At 45.3% G+C, this 20,688-nt stretch overlaps 1 protein-coding gene across 1 annotated transcript in view; it reads right to left on the bottom strand.

Moving 5' to 3' along the window:
- BACH2 (BTB and CNC homology 1, basic leucine zipper transcription factor 2) overlaps nucleotides 1-20,688 on the bottom strand; it is a 149,262-nt gene that overhangs the window by 89,705 nt on the left and 38,869 nt on the right. The window contains exon 2 of the mRNA XM_014964407.1: nucleotides 14,041-14,149. The gene's annotated coding sequence lies outside the window, so the exon portion shown is untranslated. The remainder of the gene's footprint in view (nucleotides 1-14,040; nucleotides 14,150-20,688) is intronic.

Genomic DNA, 20,688 nt, shown 5'->3' with positions numbered 1-20,688 from the left:
CCGATGGAGGTACATGTCCACCACAAGCCTGGACAAGCTGTGGTGGGGCTGAGAGTGGACCAAGGCTGCACCTCATGTGAAGGAGCTGCCTCAGCTTCTCCATCTTCACCCTCACACCAAGCAGGGGAAAGTCAAAAGACCTGAAAATGATTTGTGGGTTTTCTTCACTGGTTGTAACAAACAGGAAAAAAAAAGAGAGAAAGGCAGAATCATGATGGGAAAGAGCTTCAAAAATACATTCCCTGTTTGGGTGAGCTCAAGTCTGTTTAACAAGAAAAGCCAGAAAGGCCACGCACAGTAATGCTGAGAAAAAGGAAATGGTACTTCACTTTAGCCAGAGTCATAAATCTTACCAGCGAGCCTCTAACGGCGAAACGGCGAGCAGGGGAATTTTTATACACAGATAATTAGTTGCGAGCTGATACCGGGTTTACTGTGCTGCGTGCTCCTCCTGTGCAGCACCTCCTCAACCTGCACAGCACCGCGTGAGGCTTCTCCAGGAGCTCCCAGAAACTCTTATTAAAAAAAAAAAAAAAAATGGTAAAGTGGAGAGGGGTATTTCTGCTCCACAAAAATCCTTCTGAGGCAAACTCAGTTTTTTTTTTCAATGGGAAAAAATGTACTGTGCTTATAACCCCCCCCACCCTCTGCTACAGGGTAGATGGATCAACAGGACACCTTGTCCCACCAGTAGCACCCTCGTCTTCTGGAGTACAGATGCCACTCACAGGTCCTGCAGAGCAGGCAGTTGGGTCAGGGAACAGGTAGACCCACCGAAGCAGAGAAAGAAAATGCGATCGAGGAAATTAATAAGCCAGAAGCAGCTGCCGGAGCTGCCTCACAAGGACTGAAGTCAAGAGGGTGTTTCCACCACCTCTGCTGGGAACAAGGCTGCCCATCTGCCAGCGCCCGTTCCTCCACACCTTGCTGTGTTTCAGAGCACGGCCAGGGGTTTCCGCCGGCGACAAACGTGAGCAAAGGCTCCACCGCATCAAATAGTCAGACCGCAATTCCAGTCAAAGAAAAGCCGCTTTTCGGTTTCTAGATGAGAGGGTATCCAAGGGACACGTGCCAGCAGCACGCCGGGTGCGCAGGGTGCTGGTGAACACCCCTGGCGCTTGCGATGCTACCTCAGAAGAGGACCAGTTTGGTCTAGAGGAGGAGGTGTGGAAGCCTTCATCCCCAAAAGATGCCCACTTTAGAGAACAGCCCGGAGAGAACACTTCGGTGAGCAAGGAGAGCCCACGCTGTTTGCACCTGGAGCTCCGAGGCTACGGCCCCTACAGGCTGCCTTGGTGCTCCTTACCTTCTGCCCATCTTCTATTCTCTTCTTCATCCCCAACCCAGTGCAAAAGGGCAGATATGGTGGCGCTCCTCTGCCAGTCTGGAAGAGCTGGAGGCAGGTGAAGGCTACGGGGGAAGACCAGCTCCATCATCCCCACAAGCTTCGGCTGATGGAGTTAAGCAGCAGCTCCCTTGTCCAAGTCTCAGCTCTCTCACCACCAGACCAATCTATAGTTACTGCCCCTAAACTACAATTATGGGGTTTGGTGGTTTTTTTTTTCATCGTTCAGCCTAATGCTATGCAGCTGTCACAGAAATCTTCAAACACATCACTGGCTCTCTTTGAGCTGATTAAGCAGATAAGGAACTGTAGCCAGAAGACATAGAATCATAGAATCATAGAATTGTCTAGGTTGGAAGGGACCTCTAAGATCATCTAGTCCAACCATCAACCTAACTCTGATAAAAAAAACATCACAGAATCACAGAATCATCTAGGCTGGAAAAGACCCTCGGGATCATCAAGTCCAACCATCTACCCTATTCTAAAGTTCTCCCCTACACCATATCCCCCAACACCACATTATGAAAGGACAGGTCCAAATTTCAAACTCTCACTCAAAGGAGCATACGGAACGGGGGCGGAGGGGAGAAGGTTGACAACACAAAGGCAGGTTTTGGTTACCAGGGATCTAAGCAGGTGAAACACTCGCTGTCGCTTGGCTTAAGAATCAAGGCACACCAGCCTGAGAGCGGTGCTGATGGGTATTACAGCTGCCACATCAATCCCCGCGGCTGCCAATATTCCTGTCGTTTTTTCCTGGACTGGAACTGAGGGAGAACCTACCAACAAATCTAACTTTACGCTGAAGAAACCTCCCTGTGATACCCAAGAGCTCCAGGATCACAGCCCCTTCACCCGAGCTGCTTCTGCTCGGCGCGTTCCTTTGGATAGCACAGCATTATTATTTTTTGTAATTCAAGACAGCTCCCTGTATTTGCTTTTATTTCCAGCGTGATGTTTACTATTCCAATCAGAATGTTCTGTAATCTCATTTAAATGTTTTATTATTAATTGCTGCACCCCGCCCTTAATAACTATCCTCGGGAGAGGTAAACATTTCAACACAAGTTACTTTAGTTAAAGCCATGAATATGCATTATTTATTTATTTAGGTAAACAGTAATTAAGAAAAATCACCCAGACTGTCTTCTGTTTGAAACGAGCACTACTCCACCAGCCTTGCCATGGGAATTGCGAGTCCCTTAAAACACATATATTACTTTGTCCTCCTCCACCCTGATTTACATTTCTGGGCCTCAGACAATGCTACAGCTGCCGGGAAAGAGGTCCCAATGTTGTCCAAGGCCACACAACGACTCCAAAGCATCCAGACTCGGTCTCAAGGACGAGCAGCAGGTACCCAGACGCCAGCAGCAACATCTTGGGTGCAAGATGAGGACCAGAACGCTGCTGTCTATCACCCAATAAGCTAATTTTTAAGGTTTTTTTGGCAGCAGGACCACCTCTACCAACAACTAAACACTCCCTTCTGCTCTCTCTCCATGCCCAGGAGGCTACGTCCTTACACACTGAGGGGCTACCACCACCGTGGGCTCTCCACACTAAGCAGGGGAGCAGCCAGCCCCAAATCAATGAGTGTTTGGAGCCGGAGTGGTCATACAGCCCTGTGGGCCAAATATATCCACCCTAGGTATGGGGTAATTAGCAGCTGAGTGACTCCACTCAATCAATTCCCCTGGATTTCTTCCTCATTATTACACAACCTCAAAGGTTTCAACATCCCGTCCTGCCTTATGCTCCCACCAACTTCTGCCACACGTGACGGAATCGGGCACCACCACGGGCAACGAAGCCACTGACGGGGAACTCATTTTTGTAACCCCCCGCCAAAATTAAGACGCGCCAGACCGTCCCGCCACGCTCCACCATCCAGCCTAGAGGATGGCACCGGCGCCACGAGAGAGGAACCAAAATGTCTCCCAAAGACAAAGGGATTTTCGCAGATCTCAAATTGTTAAGTAAATAGATAAAACTGCGGTCTGGGCTTTTGTTTCAGTTTTCAGAGCTGATTTCCGGCCACCGTTCAGAGAAATGCTTTGCATTTCCATTTCTGACTCACCCGTTTGAAGAAGCGCGCTGGCTGGAATTACTAAGCACGGGATCCGATCAAAACATTTCGCTTTCTGAATCAAAAAAAAAAAAAAAAAGCGCTTTTCGGTTTTATCGAGGCAAACTCACCTAGGAGATTGAACACGGTGCCTGACTACACCACTGGGTGTGCGGGTCAGCTCCGGGCCACCCATGCCATGGGGCAGAAGACCCTTCTCCCCACCGGGTGTCCACCATCCCACCCAGCCATGGGATGCCTCCCGAATCCTGCGCAACCGCTCAACGCCTGCTGACGCCCGTCTCTCGCTCTCCCCATCACAAAAGCCATGCAGGCTCCCGTAGAGAGCCAGGGTTAAAGGCTGGGTATGAATGAAAAGCATTCCTGAAAAGAATCTGTTACGAAACCGAAAATCGGAGACCGCCGCAGCGCCGTGCCTAAGTTGAGTCATCAGTTCCCTTTACAGCCTAATAATTGACACCGCCTTGATCAGAATGACTGATCCGAATATGTTGCTTTGTGTTTGTGTGTGTTGTTGTTGTTTGTTGTTGGGGTTTTTTTTTATTTATTAAAAAAAAAAAACCAAAAAAAAAAAAAGATTTCCTATGTAAACAAGCCGCCTGTCATCTCGCAGGAGTGTTTGTATTTGCCAGATCACGGGAAACATCTGTCAAAAACAGATTTCGCTCTCCTCAGTCAACTCGGTACAGTCTGAATCAGGCTGTACTACAAAGAAACCAAAAACAGGTCTTGTTACGGAAAAAAATAGGCTGCCAACTCTCAGCGGAGGCACTGATTTTATTGCGTTTTCTTGGAATGAAATACTGCAAGGATTATTAGAAGAGCTCCCCTCCTTCCCCTGGGGAATCTCTCCCCAAAAGGAAACCCTGGGAATTTAAGAGCTGCTTTTCTCCCTTCTTCCTGTGCTTTTCCAAAATGAAGTATCTTCTAGGAAAAGAAGAGATAAGTGAGGAATCAAGGTTTAGTGAAACTTCAGAGCATGCTGATTTCCCACCTTTCCACATCGGTGCTGGGATAAGGGAGTGATTCCCCTCCTGATGCTTCCAACAAACACACACTCCCACGTGTCTGCATCCCTCAGGTCACACCTCCCCCATCCCCACTGCGGGACGATTCAGTAATTATTTTCACATCTTCTAAAGAGGGAAAGATCAAGTGAGGCTGCAACTGCCTCTAGTGGTGTTTTCTGAAGGAAAGGTGACACGAAGCAGGTTGGTTGCTACTACCAGGGTAAGGGTGATGCTAGACAGCCGTACCATGGGTCTTCTGCCAGGGAATCTGCCCTGGAAGAGTGAAATCGTTAGGAAAAAAAAAAAAAAAAAAAAAAGAAAATAAAAGGAGAAACAGGTGCAAGATTTAAAGAGAAAGATTAGGCTATGCCATTAGCATGACAATGGAGAGATGAGGACTGGGGCAGGAGCACCAGGCTCACCAGGTACCACCCAGGTGCCAAGGCTTGGACCAAACACAGACACCTGTTAAATGGACCAATAATTTATAGATGAAGGGGACAGCATTCGAAACGTTTAACAGTGAATACATGGTCCTATCAGAAGTACGTCTCCAGAGGGGTGAAAAAATTAATGCCCATGTCTACATTAGCCTCAGTAGACCGAAACCACCAGCGCTGTGGAGCTGACGTGATGCTCTATTTTTGGGTTTTGCCTGGCAGTCGCTCCAGCCCGGAGCTGCAGACCCAGCGCCCACCAGCAGCTGGAGAACATCAAGCAGCCCTGCTGGAGGCACAGCTCGTGTCAGTAACTCACGGCTTACACAGCATGCTGCTAATTCTTAAAAACACGGAGGAGAACCTCGAGATACTTCGGAGAAGATGGAGGAGGACTCATCTAAACACTGAGAGTAATACAACGGTAGATTTTAAAACAAGAGGACAGACAAAATCCAAAGCTGTGGAGGAGAAGAAATGATGAAACAAAAAGCATAAAAAGGGAAAAGAAAATTATTTACTGGCTGAAGATGACATTTGATATTTTTTTCCCCTAACTGTGGTAGATGGTTGGACATGAAACTAATACTGACAACAATCTGCAAAATACTGTACTGTCTCCTTCAAATGGGGCAGAAGTGGATTGAAATGGAAGTCTGCTTTTCAATGACAAAGCTTCACATCAGCAATTCACACAGCTCTTCTGAAGTAAGAAATGACTACAGAGCTATGCTTATGAAACAAATCTCTGACAACACTAAACAAGATATAATCTCAACCATGATTTAGAAATAACGTCCAGAAACATATAGCCTTGGCTCTGCTCAGCACAGAATCCAATGAGTATCATCAACCTTGCAACGTTTTGGGGCGATCTCATATTTTTTGAACAACACTTTTACCTACTTCAGCTATTTTAGAGAGAACTGGACAGCCACACTCCCAAAATGTGAGGAGACACGCTGTTTTGGCCAGATTGGAGAAGAGAATGCACTTAGTTAGCACTGGGTTTATCTGCCTGACCAAGGAGAACACGTGTTTTCGACCACGACTTTTATAAACTCTTTGGAAGTGTTATTATTCCAAGGTACAAAGGTGGCGACACAAAGACAGGGGAAGCAGAGAAAAATTGAATGGGAATTAAAAGCACTTTGCACTCTCAAGCCTGCAAGCGAAAGAATGATATTTGGCTTCAGGAGAGCATTGCCAACACTAACAAACCATTTGCCGTCTGGTGCTGCGTACCAGCAGGCCATGTACAAATGTACATTAGTGTTTTGATGCAAGCGAAGCAGGCAAAATTTGAAGTGCCACTTGCATTTGCTTTTTAGTTCATTTTCACTGAATTTCACTGAATTTCACTGAATTTCTAGAGTTGGAAGGGACCATAGAGATCATCTAGTCCAACTCCCCTGCTGAAGCAGGATTGCCTAGAGCTAGAGCATGTTACTCAGGACTGCATCCAGGTGGGTCTTGAAAATCTCCAAGGAAGGGGACTCCACACCCTCCCTGGGCAGCCTGTTCCATTTTGCACCAGCTCTTGAATGTCGTGACGGAAAAAAAAAAAGACAGGAGAAAGGAGGCAAAACCGGGTTCATCACCTCATAAAGAAAGTTAACTAAACCAGCATAGATTGTATTTTAAATGTTTATCTAGTTCTAAGAGCTCAAATCAAACAGAAAACCTAGGCACCACATGAATTTCATCTTCCGTTTCGTGCCACCTGAAAACAAAAGTTTAATATCAGTATTGTCACCATCCCGGTTAACCACCACCCAAAGCAGGGGTAAGAACCAGCAAGCATTAGGCTGGAACCAAAGCCAACTCCAGAACTCAAAAAAAGAATGATTTTCTTAGGAAGCTCCCTTCTCTGCTCTTAAGCTGTGGCCACGCCAGCTTCAGGGACGTCTGGCACAATCCACACTCACTGCTCGCTCCTGGAAGAAAAATTACCCAGTAATTACAGCTTAACTTTGCCACGGGAAAGCCAACTCTCATGGCTTTTGGAGGGTTTTGGGTTTTTTTGTTTTGTTTTTAATTTATACCACAAAACCTGCCCGTTCTGCCTTGACTATCTTGTTTTATTATTCTCCGTAGTCCTGGCATTTGTTTAACATGATGTAAACAATAGGCAGTCGCATAGAGAATGATTAATACAGCACGTGCTGTACCAAGCAACGTTATATATTTTATTGCCTATGAAGTCAGTGTACCAGCACCAGCCAGATCTGCTAGCTTGTTCTGAAAGTACATTTTTCCTTTCCTGCTTACAGCAGGGTAATTAATACTTGGAAGAAATAATGGTGAAAAAATAAGCACGGTGGTAGCTAAGCACTCCTAATGATAAAAGCTAATGTCTGGATCAAGGGCTGCAGTTTGGGATGTATCTCTAGGAAGAAAGAATAACAAATTTTGTGCCTCAGCGTGTGACAAGGACACTTGCCACACTGTCTGTTCAGCCATCATCCCAAATTACTCATTACCTGTGCCGGTGTCCTTGTCCCACTGAAAAAGTCTCTACTTTTGCCTGAAGCTCTGCAAGCAAAAAATTAAACCTAATGCTTTCCCATTTGTTGAGAGTGGCTGATGAAAAACTCATTAGTGAATACTTGGGCAAAAAGGCTCTCTCTCCACAATTACAGCACACAGTTATAAAAGCCAATGCATGATGGCCAGTGAATGTTTCTATGTAGAAATTGGCTTAACACAGCTTCCTACTTGGTAAATAGTGAGAGGAAATTCTGAATAAATATTTGTTTTCCCGTATTTATTTCTACATTGGGTGAGGCAAGACTAAAGGATGTTTAGGCACTGAACCTATTTCAGGTTTTGTTCTCTGTGCATGATTTGGCCATCAACATTAGAGGGCTTTTAATCTCATATACCTCATGGATCCCATTATCATCACCATCATAATGAAACCAGACACAGCTTACTTCCCGTTCCCCCAGCCCGACACCGGCAGGGCACCCTGAAATGAGAGAGTTGCTCACGTAAAACTGACTGAAGATGGCAACCCATCGTTTCATCTGCTTAGCTTCACCTCCCCACGCCCACGGGTGCCACCTCGAGCTGCTCCTGCCAACACGCAGGTCAATCAGCATCATAGAAAGAATCATAGAATGGTTAAAGTTGGAAGGGACCTTCAAGATCATCCAGTTCCAATTTCCCTGCCATAGGCAGGGACACCTCCCACCAGACCAGGTTGCTCAAAGCCCCATTCAGCTTGGTCTTGAACCCCTCCAGGGATGGGGCAGCCACAACTTCCCTTGGACATCCTGTTCCAGTGTCTCACCACCCTCACAGGAAAGAATTTCTTTCTGGTATCATGTCTCAAACTATAAGGATCTCTGCGACATCCAACTCAGCTTGTCCACGGGAAAGGCAGAAAACAGCCCCCGGGTGTTTCTACAATTCCTGTTGCTCTTGGCGCAATTAGATTTTATTGAACGGTAATCCTAGATGAGCATATTGAATCTTACAGCTAAAGTCAATTAAACTGAATTAAGCAGCCGTCCTGATTTGCAGGAGGAAAATTACTTCTTCGGAATAAAGCTAAATCAGCTCAATAACTCATTACTTGCAGCTTGGGCATGGGGTTGAAACAGCAATGGACAACTAAGCTGTTACCATATTTTCAGGGACCAGTCACTTAGAGCTGTAAGCAGACTGAATTCCCAGTTTTACCAGTTGGGAAAAGGGATGAGCGTTGCAGGCAAAGAGGGGACACCCAGTGTCAGCAGCACCACATCTCAAGTCACCTGTGTCTTCTCACGGCAGGGGACTCTGAGCTAAACAGCCTTGGATGGGACAAGACATCGCTTTTCCTGCAACTAAAAGTCCTCATACTCTGAGGTTGGATTAGATGCAGCAGTCAACCTGGAGCTGCACTGCATCTCTCCAAGTGAGTGGTGGGCTCTTTATTCATCTGAAATGGCAGTAATTGAACCAAAATCAAGAGGGCTGCTCCTGGTTCCACCAAAGTTTATGGAGGTCTCTAAGTCACAGCCACCTCAGCCCATCTTCTCAGTGCCCGGCACTATCCACACCTGCCTTCTCATGCTCTCTCCATGGGTGTTCACTCCTGGCCATGGTCAGAGGCTGGGCTGCAGCACTTCTGGTTGGACCCTCATCCATCACCTGGGCTCAGAATTTAGGCTGCTGTGTGCTGCCAAATGAGAAACCAGAACCAGACCAAGCCAAAGTGTCTCACGAATGAGGAGAGATGGAAAACCGGGGGCACTGAAACAGTGGGGGGAAATAAACAGGAAAGGAACTCGATGAGAGAGTTACTGAAGAAAAGCCAACCTGCCCACAACAAAGACTGGGAGTTAAGGAACAAATAGAGGGAGGACCTGGGAAGGAAGAGCACACCTTGTGCCCCTTCTGTATCCTACCAGACATGAGTCATAATGGAGAAGAAACTTCTCATGGAAGGGCCAGGATAAAGAGTATCAGTGGCAGAAAGAGGTCCAAGTGAGCACGGAACTCAAGGTAAGGCTGGGGAAGCGTTTCTGTGGCCATGGGAGGAGGAAGAGGACTGAAATACATCAGGGATGGAAGGTCCCAAAGAGAAGGGTCTCTAATTAACCCTGGCAGCTCAGAGAAAGTTGAGGGTGAGGTCAAAGGAAGGTTTGTGAAAGCAAGACCCAAAAAAAAGGGAAGGCAGTAAGAAGGTGGGAGGACAGGAAACAGCAAGAGCTGTTGTAGCAGAATCAAACAGAAAATAAAATGTGGCTCTGGTCTGAATATGAACCTGTCTGTACTTTCAAGATCTCATCAGTGGCTGGAGAAGAGCATTACTAATGTTTGGAGAAGAAAAAGAGTGTATGGGGATCCACACCCTCTTCCCAGAAAAAAGTAATTACTGTAAGGGGTGAGAAAAGTTTAACTACCAACGCACAGGAGATAAAAGGACACATCAAAAGGCATGTGACTTGTCATTTCTGATTACTTAGTCAAAATTAGCATCAGCACTGGGTGAGATTCATATAAAAATCTCTTAAATGAGTATTTGCCTATTGGAGGCTGAATGGGAGGAGCAGAGGGGCTGAAGGCCAATGATGGTGACAGGCTATCTGGACATCCTCAGCAGGTGCAGCAATGCTGTGCCCACACACACCTTGCCAGGAGGTTGGAAAGGTGGTCGCCTGCTCCCTCGTACCACCTTCCTCAACTGCCAGGGTCACCTTTGGTAACCCCCCAACCAGGGATCAAGCATTCTTTGGTTTCTTCCTTACACACAACTGTATTTAAATGTCAAGATATCTCCATGTAACTTGGGAGATGACAGAAGCTGTGCTTCTGATCCCGTTGGGTTTGTGTGGGTCGCGCATGTCGAGTGGATGGGAATGACTCAGAGCCAGGAGCTGACAGACTGAGGAGAAAGGCGAGAGACAGGGAATACTCCAAGTGCCTGCTGCTGCACCGGGGCAGCCAAACTCCACGAGAAATAGGCCTGAAAGACTCAAAAATACAACCCTTTTCTAGATCTGGAAATAATTTATTCTACTCTTGAACACTGAAATGCAAGCAGCATGGGTGATCATCCCCTGCGAGGAGGAGTGTTCCTCCTGCTTTAGTCCCCAGGTGGCTCTCCCTGTCCCAACATCCACGTCTTTCAGCAGCATCAGTAGGGTTCACCCTCATGATTGATGGGGGGAGGATGATCTCCACTGCTCAAATGAGGAAGTCAGTCATGGGGCAGATGAAGGAGGTTGCCCGAGAACGCACAGGAAACCTATGACTGAGGCAGGGAACTGAACCCAGACCATGAGTTCCAGCTGGGTGCCCAGTCCAAAGCTGGGTGGCTGACAGATCATCTCTTCTACCGGGGCTTTGAAATTTAAGTTTGGTGGGTTTTTTAATGAATGGCTTTTTTTTTTTTTTTTTCATTTGTCTAGCCACTATGTTTCATTTCACTCACACTTCTGCTTTGTGGAAGCTTTTTATTCTGCTTCTTTTTTGTTTTGGCTTCAAAACCCAACGAAACTGAACATGAAATAGAATTTAACCTTCATCATTTGGTCTTCTCCCCTATCATCAGCCTTTCTCCAGCTCTCAGTGCCTTTTGTTTCTGCACTCTGCGCTCACAACTTTGGCTTCATCAAAACACACCCGTGATTATTTAGGAGGAGATGCCTCGTTCACAGCTTCAAAGAATTACAGCAGCTGCTTATGCAAACAGCAGCGCTGCGAGGCAGCAGAGCAGAGCCGGTGGGAAAACCAGAGAAAGGAGATGCACACAAAAAAAGGTGAGTTCCAATGTAAATGCTCTGACGCTGCTACGCGTCACCTCAAAACGAGCAACTGGTTGAAGAACATCTACCAGTAAGCCACTGCGTCAGGCTGCCTAGAACGTCTTAATGGCTCAGCTAATGAATCACCGGGCAAACGTGAGCAACGTGCTCAGGGCCAGGGTAGTCTTGGTGGTGGGTGAGAACAGTGTCTCGTCTGTTATCATCATGATCTGTGATTTAATTGCTACTTGAAAAACATCTTAAGATCTTCCACTGAAAGACACATCACATACATTTCTAAGACAGAATTCTGTGGTGCTATGCCATTTGCAAGGAGGCGCAACAAGTCAAACCGTTACTTCGTGAAATAATTCACGCTGGCTGAATCCCCTACAGAAAGTCTCAAGAACTTGAGAGAGGAAAAAAATATCTAATTTCCACCTGTGTAATAACTAACACAGTGAGAAAGAAAAAGACTTCAGACTTCTGTGGGAAAATGCTGCAAAACCACAAACTTTCAAAAGTGCCCAATATGCTATTTCCAGCTTATCTGGATGCAGCCCAAACTATCCACAGCTAACCAAGGTGCATCAGAAGATTGTTGACATTCCTCTTCCACCAGAGGCTTTCAGTAACTTGTGCCCACTGTGCATCCGAGGCTGTCAAGCCCTACAAAATAACATCAGACTTTCACGCTTAAAACAGCCGAGCAGCTGCAAAAATAACCCTCTAAAAATATTGAATACTTAGTTCCACTCGGCAGCTGGAAAAACAATTACTGATTGAAAAATTCAGTGTTTGATATTACTTAATAGTTGCGGAAAAACTGTTTGTGAATCATAATGAACATTTATTTAACTATTTAAAAGCACACGTCTACTGTTTGAGGCTTCAAGGAGAGCCAATATGTAGCCTTCTGGCACCATTAAACAGACTAATAGAGTTAAATTGGAAGGACATGAGGCAGAAAGCCAGCCTGGAATAGTGAATCCTTCAAGGCACTGGTATAACTGAGATTATCTGAGTGGTGTGTGCCTTGTGACACCAGGTCTACCAAATGAGTAGCAACTACCTCAGGGTAAATTAAAAACACGCACAGCTCCAGCTCCTGGTGCCACAGTGACTCAAACACCATGACACAAACTGGATGAAAGTCCAGCACTAACAGCAACAGAGTAAAAAGTTCCACTTTTTCAAACAGCCACAAGACTTATGGGCAACTCTACGGCTGGGCCAACCTGGGACTTATGGACATGGTTTAGCGGTGGACTTGGCAGTGTTAGGCTTACGGTTGGACTCGATGATCTTAAAGGTCTTTTCCAACCTAAATGGTTCTATGACTCTATGAAAGCAATGGTGGCTTGGTTCGGGACAAGTTCCAGAAGCAGGCAGACCATTTACAGGCAGCATCCTGAAAGCAAGGATTTTGTCTTGGTTCTAAATTGCTAATTAGAAAACTGTCTCAGAACTTAAAACATTTTAAAGTCCTAATTTCCTCCAAGCAATTCCCTCACTCCTTCTCTGCCCATTTGCCATAGTTGAGGCATCCCATCACTGACAGCAACCGTGTCCTTTCTTCATCTCATTCACGTCTACCCACACAGAAAAGGGCTGAGCACCCATGGGTCCAACAGCTACAGAGGAAGGATGAAATGGCAATCAGTGCATCTGGCAGATAGTGGCTGGCAGAGCTGAGCCAAAGATTTTTGTCCTGCACAACCTCACCTGGAGTGTGACCCAGGTGTGTCAGACGATCACACAGAACAAAGATCCACAAACAAGAAATCTGCTCAAAAAGACTGACTCAACTGCTTTAATGTTGGGTTTGAAGGACTTGGTGATGGAATTAGCTTATATATATATTTTTTAAAACTAGTTTATGTACAGCAAGTGTAACCTGTAGGGAGTATTTTGCAAAGTGCTAAGGAGTGTGAGCAGCCTGTATAATATGCTTAACCAAGTGATTTGAGCCCTAAGTCACTAACTTGCTCTCTGAAGCCACTGTTATTATCAGAGGCCATTTCAAGGGAAATGCACTTAAGTCATAAATACTTCTTGTATCATACTTCTCATAACCTGCATCGGCAGCAGCAGAAAAATGAAGGCAATATAAAAAGAAATAAAAGGTATAAAATCTCAGGTCACAAACATCCCCGAATGGATTATGCTTTCAACAGGAACTGTATAAATGGCATGATGAGGTTTTCTTGGTGTCTATCTTGAAGTTTGCTAGGATGATGTTATTCGTTTTAAGGGCAAACATGTTCTCAACGCCATACTCACTGCAATTGGCTTGTAACCTGAAATGGGCTCTTTTTCATTGAGATGCACTCCTCACGGAGACAGATGCAGCTGACCAAATTCACCACCACTCACAGCTTACTGATGTTCCCTAGCCATACCCACAGCATGTCTGAAGAGACAAACTAGTACTCTTTTGGCATCAGGTAGAACAGCTATTCATGGACTTTTTCCAACTGAATTAGGAGATCACAGTCTATGAAGATCTCCACAAAAGCATTCACCCCAGCAGGGCTGTACCAGCATAGCTAAAATGCTGAAGTGCAAAAATGCAGACAGGGATGATCATTCAAAAAAACACGTATGCCACAGGGTGAATGACAAAATAGATCAATATGTATTTTGCCAAATTTCTTTCTAGGCTTCTATGTGGCTGCCTGTTCTCAGAAGGGCTCAGGGATTGTGCTGAGGAATTTTAAAGCAAGTCAGCAAAGAGCTTTTAAAGGGCTTTATCTCTACGCTTCAGTCACGGGAGTGCTGATGTTCCTACATGCATTGCTACTGTCTACCAGATGTTAGGGGAAAAGTATGAAATTACAAGGCACAATAAAAACACATAAAAAATGCCCCAAAACTGAAGAAACCATTTAATGTGGCTTTTGCAAAAATTACTTACTTACAACGCAGTCCTGGAAGCGATTTCCAAGCAAGCCAACTGCTGCTCTAGACAGCTTACTGGATGGTGTGGCTCAGCACTTTCATACAAGCAGCACCTACAGTTATATCTAGAAAAGGAAATAAAACCAAAAATTCTTTGTGAGCAAAGACGCCGATAAAGTCACCTTTCTTCTCAAAACCATCACCAGCTTATAACTAGCTCTAGCAGGACTCGATCAGGTTCTTCATGCCAAGCTTCATGTGAGCTGCCCGCTTACAGGAACCAGCTCCAAGGTGCAGTCCAAGCCTTCTGGGGCTGCTGAAGCCCAGAGGGACTGTGCTTGGGAAAAAAAACCCCACGCCGAGGGTATCAAAGCAGCGACCAAATGCACGCAGCTGTTTTTCTCATCTAGTTCTACTTAAAACACTCGCAGGAAACGCAAGACCGAAATGCCGACGCTAGCGCCAAAAAATGTAGGTGATTTCAGCAAGGCCAGGAATTCCAGGCACCGACTTCTTTTTTCTCTCCCTTGAGTGGGTGTTCACTTCTAAGTGGTAGACATGTTAGCAATTCAACGACTGAGCGAATTAATGTTCAACTTAACAGTCATTGTTAGGTTGGGAGGTTATTACTGCTTGTTCTGCTGAAGTGACAGGTTAAAATAGGTTTGTACCTGAAAAGTTGTTTTCTACAATACATATTCCCTGGCTTTTCGTACCAAATAATTTTCTTCCATCATGTCAACTCCTATTGTATGAAGCATCACTGCCAGCTCCACCACAGCAGCCGGGATAGGCAAGGAGAAACAGCAAGGGGACAGGCGAGGAAGAGAGAGAGCTCAGCCCCCATCATTTCTCCTTGGGACGCCATAATTTTTTTTTTTTTTCCCCTCCAGGCATTTTATGTTTTTTATGCGAGACTTCTCAACAAAGGAGCACGTTCACATTTGTGGGACACGTTCCACTTTTAGGGGAGGACTTTGTAGAGTAGGGTAGATGGTTGGACTAGACGATCCCAAGGGTCTCTTCCAACCTGAATGATTCAATGATTCTATAATTCTAAAGCAAGCAAGGAAAGGCAAAACCCAAGAGTAAAAAGAGGGCTCTACTTCATCTAGCCATGAGCCTAAGGAACCTGTTTGCTATCAGGCACTACTTTGCCTACAGGATGGAGTGTTGGGATTTCCCAACTTTGCAGGTGATTATTATTCATGAAAAATCCAAAATTTCATGGCTGGGTTGCAGGAGAAAAGAAATAAGTAGGAAAAAAAGAAAAGAAAGGAGAAAAAAAATACCACCCCATGTCCAATTTTTGCAGACTCAGACCCATTTTGTACTAGTAAATGAGATTTTATCCTTCCCTCCTTTGCCTTTATTTTTTTTTTTTTTAGGGTAGCTCACAAGCTGCTGACAACTCACACTGTACTAAGAGCTGTTCACACCGCACAAAGTGTTTACCACTCACAACTGATGCTAAAAATTAATTTACAGCACCGCTACAGCAAGCTTTGACAAATTGTCATGTGTTGACACAGTCATAAGTTGTTGGTTAAAAAAAGTAACACTTCCCTCTTCTGCCACCTCATGTTTGAGACCAGGGATGGGCACATTATGCAAAGTTTGAGGGTTTGTAAGCTTCACAAATGTTTGGTCTTCACAAAACAAGCTCGGTTGTGAAAGTTTTTTCTCTTACAGTTAGGCATGTGTTTATTGCCAAAAAAGACTCTAGTAAGAAAAAAAAAATAATAATCCTTTCCCATCTACCAAGAGCTGTGTGTTGTGCAAAACTAGGAGAAAAGGCTGTAAAATAAATAACCTTGCACGATACTTGTCCTAGATAAGATCAGACCAGTGACAAATACCCTGTATCAACTACTCAGAGCTGCAGACACCACCCTCCCACTGTAGAAAGGAAGGAAAAAAAAATATAGCTGCAAGTAAGAGTTTTAATTGTTCTCAGCTGTCACACAATGTTATCTTAAGCAAACGCATTTATTTCTCGATTCTTCTCTATAGCTCTATATGGAAAAAAAAAAAAAAAAAGCGGCGTCATTCATCAGACAAGGTCCAAATTGATTTCCGTGTACTCAAGATAGTAAGTGTTAGTCAGCACTCGTGCCCATGAGTGGCAGCTCTTAAATTTTAACTCCTCCTCTTCTTCCTCAGGGCAGGATAAAGAATCTGTCCAGTTGACACCCTGGAATGGTGTAACGGACACAAAGGTGGTCTCGGCTGAAACGAGCGATGCCAACTGAAAACATTAGCCCCATCACAGCCTAAATCAAGGTAAAGAAAAATGGATCACAGAATCATAGAATGGTTCAAGTTGGAAGGGACCTTAAAGATCATCTAGTTCCAACCCACCTGCCACAGTGGAGACGATGCCAAGGATGGAGAGAACCAAACCAGCAGGATACACCAAGGCATCCATTTGGTCAAGATGCCACTGACTTCAAGTTATCTTGTTTTTTCTTATCTTCTGAGGTTTAAATTCCTCTGCACTTCTGCAGAGACACCCATGTAAGCTGGGGACTGCCATCCAGCATCCAGACCAAGCGGTCAGTTGTTTTCACCTCCAAGGTTGTGGATGGCCAGGACGGGAAGACTGCCAATGCAGGAGAGAAAGGGAGTCAGGCTGGGCCTGACCCCAGGCAGAAATGGCAAAGCTGGTGATAGTCCAGGGCAGCAAAGCACAGTGGTGCAAAACAAGCACTCTCAGAGCCTGCCAAACGGGCTTCATGAGGAGCAGTTAAAAGCCACCGCTTTCTGTTGTGCACCAGGGACCTGGTCTTTCAGTACTCCCATTCTTTTCCCTAAGCTCCACCACCTCTCAGACCATACGCTGCCCAAGACCACAGAGGAAAGTCATTCAGGAAATTACCTTGGAGACACAAGGCATTAATTTTCTTTTTTTTTTTTTTAATTCTCCTAACACTTGTACAAAGAAGAGCTGCTTCCAGTAGTTCCTAAGTCCTGAAGAGAGGGAACATCATAAATGTACAGAATCGACCCACCTGCCCCATGCCTGCATCGGTGCAAGAGTGATCCATGTAATTTCTCTAAAAACTCAAAAAGTGTAACATCAACCTAAAAGAGCTTCTGCTAAACATTAAGGGAGGATGAAATCTTATATGGACTCTTCACCTGCTCACACACCCTGTACAGCATGTCTTCAGCATCTGAGACGTTATTCTGACAAAGGCCATGTATTGCTCTCTGCTAGATCTAATGGAAGCAAAGGACATTCATGCCGTTACCGTCAGGATGGACATTATCCTGTGCTGCTGACTGGAATGGGATCATCCATGCTTAATTAGCTCAGTTTGCTGTACGTTTAGAAAAGCACTCGAGCGGCAACTCCTACTGCCCTCCCCCAAAGTAACCAAAATTTATAAATATTTTCAGTGCATCACATGAAATGCATTATTTCACCGGATTCAGTCCAAGAGTCAATGAGGTTGAAATAAAGATGATTCGACTATTAAGTCGAAAACTTCAGCTGTGTAACTACCCAGAAGGTAACACTAATTTTCCTCCACCTTGGAGGAAAACTAATAAAATCTTGAGTTTTAATGTAAGTTATCTCAACTGCCTAAACATAATCTCTTCTGGGCATTTTTACTTCTTTGCTGTATAGAAGGAAACACAAGGAACTTAAACTCCCTGAGTTCTTACTTTGGGATGGAAAAAGCCCAAGATATTCCCACTAATCCAATGACGAATACTATTAGGAAAAAGTGGGATTTATGGTTGTCTAGTTGGGTTTGTTGGGGTTTTTTTGAGAAAAAGTCTCTGTTTACTTGTGACAAGTTTCTTCCTGATGGATCCAACTTGTGAGTGTGAAGAAACCACCCACAAGCAGAAGGGCCTTTCTTGCCAAGTCCCTTGCGGGAGCTTGTGCCTGCTCTAACCAGCGCAGGAACGAAGGTTCAGCATGGGGGAAATGCAGACCCAGGACCTCCTCCCTGCATCCCACCTCTCTGCTCTGCCCTTTGGGTTTCAGCACGGGGAGGATGGCAGAGTTTTGGCCGATCTCACAGCTGTGCTGCCTCCCATTGCATTCCTTTCTATTGCAAAGCATTAGAAGAAAGCCATGAAGTTGACATCAGCCCCAGCAAGCCCTCCCCAAGATTTCAAAAGCAAAAGGCAATAAATGATGCTATCCTGCTCCCCACACGTGCAACCAAAGGGGTAAATACATATATTGACTATATACACTGAATATGCACAGGGGAGTCACTGCCGGCATGGGATGCAGACTGTGTGAAACAAACTCCCCTGGCTAGAAATTAAAAAAAAGTAAAGAAGGGTGGCAGCTTTCTTATTCCCTGGGCACCACACTCCCAGCCAGCGAGGACAGGGCTCTAACTCAAATGCTGCAGAGCTGCTGGGTTTTAAGAGAAGCTCTCCTCTCCCAAGGCAAGTGGCACCAGTGACTAATGACACCGTGGGCAATTTTCCTGTCTCTGCTCTACGCCCGACTTCACGTCGCTGAAAAGGTCACGGCGTCATATCTCTGACACTGAGGTCTGCCGCCCACCAGCAAACTGGGAAGGAGCTTATCTGGACAGTCTGGCAGGACCTCCTGTGAGCATTTTGGGGGTGGGGGGAAACCTCACAGCTTTCCACTTAGGGAGGGAAAAGGGGGGGGATTCTTCAATAATGTTCCAGTTCTTAAACCTGATGGAAGGACTGAGATGCTTCAACTACCTTGAACTGAAAGGATCTCAAGCTGCACCAGCTTTGCTCAGCAAAGCCCAGGCTCTCAGGAATCTGTTCCTGACTTTCCTTCCCCCATGCAGGAGGAGGAGGAACAGGAAGCAGCACCTCTGTAAGCACGAAACCATGGGAAAAGGCATCAGATCTCCATCCACGCCTCTCTGGAGCACATCTTGTGCTTCCAGCCCTTTCAAGCAGAAGAAACTGGGTGGCCCTATGAAGAGTTTAATCACTGCAAAGCCGGCACCCGTGTTCCCCCCTTGGCTGCTCCATCAAAAAGACCCCCCTCGGAGGCAGATTGGGAACTGCCTGCCCCCTGCACACGAGCGTACTCACATACATGCACATGGGCATCCCTCTCCTCTGCTTTACCTTTTTTCCTAACTGTATACACTAATATATTTTTCATTACTTTCTTAGCATTGCATCTACTGTATGGTGCCTAACGATCAATGCCAGCATTACCCATAGCTGCAGCACAGAAGCATGTAATTCACTGAAACAGGACTTTCTTCTTCCCCAACTTTTCACAGCCAGTTTTGTTAAATAAATCCATCTGATTTCTCGCTTGACTTGCGTCTACTCAGATCAAACCTGTACCAAAGCTAGAAGCATTTTGTTTCTAACAAATATATTCCCAGTCTCCCAAATCAAATCTCTACTTCTGGATGAGATGATACCATCCAACTTTTACTGTAATGCAATGCTTCCAAACAAAGGTGTTTAAAAATTCATTTAAAGAGCAATGCACAGCTGAAGGGCTCTACAGGCTTATTTATCACATGGCAAAAATCACTCTCTGTACAGCATTTGTGTAAATGGCCATAGGATTCTTTGGATGGTTTTGAGCCACCTCAGGCCAGAAAGGTAACTAGGTAAAGAAGAAAATCACATCAAGTTTATGAGAACTTTAGCAAAAATGTTAGAACAGGACCATGTTGGTTGTACATTCTGAAATCCTCCCATCTACTCCCTGTGGCACCACCTTGTGCGTGCAACCTGGTTACAAGGCAGGAGAAAGAACCAGCTCGAGAGTTTTTCAGAGACTGGTTTCACCTACAGCACTGCACCTGGAAACCTCCCTTGACCTTTTGATCCACAGCGATTTCCACAGGAGAAACCACCGGAGGAAGGGTACCAGTCAAAGTAGTCAACTAGTAGTGTACAATCCATCCTTTACACCTGCTGATTAAGACAACTCAATGAAAAGATGAACATACACCTGAGGCAATTTTTCTTTATGGGGTGTTCAAGGAGCCACCACCCCCTTGATCAACTCTTTGGTACTTCCCCCCAAACTACAAAAGCATCCCAGTTTCAGGGGTTGCTCGGCCACCGTGAGGATGTGCTCAAAGCACTGTCTGTTCAGCAACGTGGATGCCAACATTGGCCACACAAACATCGAAGAAGCACAAGAGGTATACAAAAAAATTTCATTCATCACAAAGCCAAGCGAGATCAGGAGAGAAGGATCCCAAATAAATCCAGTTCCTGTCTTCCCAGTGACTTCCCTCACCACTGGAAAGACTTTGGCTTGGATTTTAGTCAAGTCTGGTTTACAAGTGCTCAACTTTGGCTGTCAAAAAAACCCACCCCAACCCTGCTGGAATGCCTTACTCATTACGCAGCCTTACAAAAATTATTAGCTACGTTACAAGGCATTTCCCTTTGGGGACCAGAAGGGGTGAAGAAAGGGGACGGAGAGTGACAGTTTGTGGTTTCCAATGCAGCAGCAAAAAAAATAAATAAGTAAGAGGAATACAGGATATAACGTGTTTACATTTGTCAAAACAAGTTTCCTGGAGACATGGAGGGTTCATGCTGCTGAGCTGTCACTTCTGCTAGAAACTGCTGCCTCATGCTATGGGGAGGTCAGTCACTGACCTACTTTCTGATAGAACCGAATTAATTTGCTACTTCTGTACACAAACCTTTTTTTTTAGATCGG

The sequence above is a fragment of the Calidris pugnax genome, unplaced genomic scaffold, assembly GCF_001431845.1.
Source record: "Calidris pugnax isolate Ruff unplaced genomic scaffold, ASM143184v1 scaffold219, whole genome shotgun sequence".
NCBI lineage: Eukaryota > Metazoa > Chordata > Aves > Charadriiformes > Scolopacidae > Calidris > Calidris pugnax.
This window is presented reverse-complemented; position numbering and strand designations above follow the sequence as displayed.